Source organism: Bidens hawaiensis, unplaced genomic scaffold, assembly GCF_021521415.1.
Source record: "Bidens hawaiensis isolate Kalapana, Puna unplaced genomic scaffold, B.hawaiensis_p1.1 tig00013876_1, whole genome shotgun sequence".
In the NCBI taxonomy this organism is placed as follows: Eukaryota; Viridiplantae; Streptophyta; class Magnoliopsida; order Asterales; family Asteraceae; genus Bidens; species Bidens hawaiensis.
Genome location: NW_027492189.1, coordinates 213,426 through 219,261, shown reverse-complemented (window position 1 = coordinate 219,261; position 5,836 = coordinate 213,426).

Below are 5,836 nucleotides of genomic sequence, written 5' to 3'. Positions count from 1 at the left end.
TTTACATTTTATGCATTTGAAACTTGTACATGTTGCAATATAGCTTGGACCTCTTAAAATTTAAGAGGTCCCTAACTCCTATATTATATATAGTATAGATAGATCTTGGTAATCACGTAACAGTTATGGGCGTTTATGGTTCAGCACGACACGTAACACAACACGATTTTAAACGGGCTCGACACACAACACAAATAAGTATATGGGTCGAGTAAAGGTTAAACTTAATAATGCCACAAATATGGAATTAATTTTATTTTAGAGAATATTATAGAAATAAGTAATCATTCATCAAGCTAGTTAATTTAAGGTTAAAAATTGAATTATTATGTGTTAGGGTTAAAAAAAATGTGTTACTATTTTTTGTATTTAATAAAAGTGAAAAGGTTATGTGATTATTGAAGTTTATTGAATAACTTAAGTTGGGTTGTTGTAATATTTGGAGGTGTTGTTTGTATCTTTGTGAGGAAAAATATGTGGATATTGAATGTTTTTAACCACCTTTTGTATTATGATTACATATTTAGATTGTACATTCATGTTTTGTGGACTTGTACATTATAAATGACAGCTCGGTATTAAATAAAATTAATATCAAAACGTTGAAAAAAATGAGTCCGTCGCAACAATAAGTTTATTTATTTTTATGATATAATATACTTAAAAATAAGAAAAAAAATATAAAAGTAAATAAAGTTGTCAAATAGAGCTTAAAGATGAAAGGGGATTTTGTAACTATTATTTTAATTAACAAAAGTTTAGAATACATGAGGGGCAATGTTGTAATTATATTTGAAGAAATTAAAACACACTTGAGATTTAATGTATCAATGTCTCTTTTGCCTCTTAAGGTTGTACCATGTGTTTGATAGCTTATATTTTACTTAAAAAAAGTGTCTTACTTTGTTCATCACTCCCTCATTATATATAGTATAGATATATAAGTAATACGTTATTCTTGGCCTAAATTGATTTCAATCTATATATAATAGGATTTTGTTTATTGTTGTCACAAATATTATCAACCTTTTGAGAAAAAAGAATTATATACAAGGGCCCATATATTTATTTTACTCGTATAGGGCATCTGGAAACTCAAAGACGGCCTTGCTTGACACACACCCTTTGGCTTTGGTATCAGCATGCGGATGGTTGTGGTTCACAAGCTGCAACATTCAGTATCGCTATCGCTCCGCTGGTGCAAACATGGCCCGTCCTCTGAGATATAAGTCGCGCATTGTCATCGTGCTAGAGAAACCGTGACCAATGCGATAACCAACAACACAACCTTCACATTTTTTTGATCCAAAGTGTTTACTTTAATTAAGCTTGTAGCTTCGTTATGCAATTTTAATATATACACGAGCAGCACGAGCTACTTTTATAATAATAGTCAGCATCATTTTAATATATGCATAATACATCTTCACACTTTATATTAACCTAAGCATGTGTGCACACGCCATTGACTAATTTGATTCCAAAAAAAAGATAACCAAGTGACTTACTTTAAAACATTTTTAATGCCATAAATTAGTGATGAAATTATAAATAAAATAATTTATAAGAACGCACAATACTTTTCACTTGATTTTGTTTATGAATAGTTTCGAAATTAAAATGTCATTTAAGTCTCAAAATAGTTTGAAGTGTCATGTTGCACCTATATTATGAAACACCTTGTATCTTTTTTGGTAAAAGTAAATATTTATAAGCCTTTTAACAAAATTTGCTTGTCAAAAGACAAGAAGCACTTAATTAACATTAATCTTTCTTGGTTGACGAGTACACGAGTATCTAACCTACTGTGATGAAGATGCATCACTCAAGAACATAAAAATATTGTATATGATCAATATATAGATTAATAGGCCCATAGTTGATATATGGATCGGATTTAGGTAGTGTTTAGGGGTAGCCTGGGTTACCCCTCAACTTTGTCAGCAAAGTGTAAATATTCAAGAATTTTAATATTTTATGAAACTAATATGTATATTATATTTAACAATTGAACCAATCTTTTTGACTTGTCAGAGTGGTTACTAAGTATACCAGAAGTTACGTGGGTTGTGCATGTGCAGGTTCGAATCCAGCTTGTAGCACGCATTTTATTTTTTTCAATTTACAATATTCATAATTGATACATTAGCTATAAACGGTTTTCAAAATTAGTCCTTAACTATCATTAACTAAAACATTTTTGAATTATGGATTCTTTGAAAATTGTAACATCCGATCCGGCCCATCGCACAACCAGTATTATCCGCTTTGCCCACTGAGAGCTCACGAATTTGTTTTTGGTTGCCAGGTGAAGACTTCCGGAGGCCACTCAACCTGCTACTACTTCTAGTTGAGCACGCTTAACTGTTAAGCTCTCATCTCGTCCACTACCATTAAGCCAAAACGCGTTGGTGATTTAAGAGTCAAGGCATTTACTATGAACCAATGATTTCTCTTGTCTACGGCTGATGTGAGATTTGCTTATTGTTTTTGGTTTTTTTACCTTTTATCACTTTTTTTTGGGTCATTTTTTACCTTATCTGTCTTTAGTTTTTACCAATGTATATATGTATCCAAATGGTGTTTGAAAAACGAAAAAACAAGAAGTCCAACTCGGATTTAACGCAAGCAAGCTCAAACTGTACATAAAATAAGCACGAAAACGTATTGTAATTGACATCGAAATGTAGATCATCAACTCGAATTTATATAGACGCGTACATATATACCTAAGCACGTACAAGTTAGTTATTTTTAAGTTGTTATGAAGGAATATCAAATTATGTATACTACATGGCGTAAACTCTAAAGATTAGAAATTCTGGGAGGCGAAAGCGACAATATACATATTTAAATTTGTTTATTTGTAAAATATAATCAAGTTATTTATTTATTATAAGCATATATTTTACCAAGTTAAATATTTTCTTAACTAGTGACATTTTAGTTGGATATTTACAATGAAAGATTTGATATATATCTTGCGAGGTTATCAGTTCGAATTCCAAGCTCATCTAGGTTTAACGTCACATCGTGTGTTACGACAAAGACTTATTATGGACCACAAAGTTGGGCGAAACAATTAAAATAGTCTAGTTGGTCCTGAAGTAATAAGGTTCGGTTATACATCGGTTTGGTTAATATGTCGGGTCGGTTAATCTGTTCGGTTTTTCGGTATGGGTAACCGAACCGAAACCGAAATTTCGGTTTTTCAAAAAAACAAAAAAAAACCGTCGGTTTACGGTTCGGTTTTTCAGTTAATTCGGTTTCGGTTCGGTATTTTCGGTTTTTTCTCACCCCTAATAAAAGGAACAAAAACAAACAAAGGATGGTTAACTAACTACTTAATAATTATTTCATGGGTGATCGGAAAAGAAAGCGTTACATCGGCAACTAACCACTTAATAATTATTATTTCATGTTCAAATGCACCGTCTAGCTAGGCTTTGATTCAATTCATATAACTTATTATAATTATTTTTATTATTAGAGAAAAAGATAGAATACAATAATTGCTTAATGTACATTAGGTACAAGAATACTTGTATTCATGAAATCGATCCACGAAATCACATCACAAGATCTCGAAATCGTCAATACATATCCAGTTAATCATTGGTTCACCGAAATAAACAGTTTTGGATCGTTAATCGATCAATTTTTTACTTTTCTTCACGAAAACCGTTTTTGAACGTTTTAGGTTTTTGGCTGAGCGCTTTAGTATTTTTGCCTTCGAGCGTTTTTGATTTTTGCCTTTTAGCGTCTCGCGTACCTATTGTACGTTAAACAATTATTGTACAGTAACCTCACCCATTATTATTATTGTTATTGTGATTTTTCTTTGATCATCAGTAAGGATAAGAAGAATAAGAAGAAAACATCTAAGAGGAGGAGAAAGAAACCTCTGCAGGTTGTTTGTTATTATTAATAATAATTGTTATGTTTTCTTTATAAATATTATTATGTCATTCATTGTTGTAGGTGATCGAGTTCAATGGTGAGTTAAAGGACATGAGGAAGCTTACTACTAACGATGAGGCCTTTTGTCTTTCGACGAAGGGGGTTGCAAAAATTATAAATTTCATCCGCTCACGAAAGACGCCCCCTCGTGAGACGTATAAGCACTGGCGTGAGAATGTCATATCATTCTATCTAAAAATGTGTACCTGCTTTGGTGTTGATTATCAGAATCTAGAGGCCGCAGCGGATGATCATAATGATTATGATAAGGAACAGGTACTCTATTCTGTATGTTGTATATTACTAGTAAATAATAAGTGGTCTCATGATCAAAGCTTGCTAGGAAACACATGATATGGTGATGTGTGCTCAACCCTCAACAACAGAGATGTCATATGATAAGAAGGATTGTGTACAACAGGTACTGTAATATAATATATCGATCAACAAAATTGATTATTATGTTAAAAATGATGGAAGGTTAATCAGGCATCATGTGGTGGCGTTGATGGCCGAAAGACAAAGGTACATGCACCAATCAACGGGTGTCCAATGGTTGAGTGTTATGTGCCTTATGTCCAAGGTTTGATGCAAAACTATTATCGAGTCAAAGGTCTCACTGGAAGCAGCTAAGACTGTCTACATCTTGCCCTCCTCAGACCCTACCATAGCTTTGCTATTGGTGAGATTTACTGAGTATGATGATGATGATAAACCTTTTGGTGCCTAATAGTATAGCTTGTGTACTTGTATGAATCTTAATTATATTAGAATTTATTATTATAAACATTGTTAGTTTTATTATTTACTTATTTTGTGTGATCATATATATATATTGTGTTCTTCATTTCACACTCTGTGCAAATATGTTGTATACTTTGTTTACATTCTAAAGTACATAGTTTAGAATGTGATATGCCTGGTTTTGATATCTTGAATTTAGATGTCTATTTGAGAGTTTTCAATGGCTAATGAACCTTTTTGTGCATAATACACTTACAGATGGCTAGTATATATGTGTTGTATGAATCTTCATATGACATTATTATGAACGTGAATCGGGCCCATATTAGCCTAGTAAACGTGGCCCAACAAATTAAAGGGTCTGATGATAAAAAGCATGGAACGGGAGCGCAAAGGAAATTAACGAATATGATGAATGAGTTTGTGTATCTTCTTCTCCCATCTCCTATTACTCTATAGTGTCTGATCTTCCCATCCCCTTCTTTTGTAATTGTTCATTGAGTTGCAGTGTAATCGATCTATCTATATCAATATAAACCTATCCGATTTTGCTCTAATTTCACTATTGCTTGCTGAGTGAATATCAGTTCACTTCATTGGTGCTTTCATTGATCCTTAGCATAGATGGCTATGGAAGAACTCTTGCACGAACATCCACAATTACCTCGTTTCACTGGATGTAATCCCGACCTATGGATCTCTCAAGCCGAACAGTATTTTATCTTTCATGCTATCTATGATGACGAACGGTTTCCTTACGTGATTGAACTATTTGATGATGAACCATTTTGGTGGTTCAATGGTTGGCATCGGAGTTCAGACATCATCACTTGGAATGATTTCACTACTGCAATGATTACTCAATTCCAAGCTACTTCCATCGATCCAATTGCCGTTGAACGATTTTCGATTCAGCAACCTGAAGCTCCAATTGATCCGATTCAGGCACCAACTCTGATTGATTCCAAGTCTGCTACCAATTCCATTTTTGATCTGTCATCTACATCAGGTCTGATTCACTCTGTTTCGATTCCGTTTGTTAACACTGCTCACAAGGTGCTCGATGAAATGCTTGTTAGAATTGAAAATGAAATTGTCAAGCAAAATCATGAAACCGTGGGGGATGAAGTTT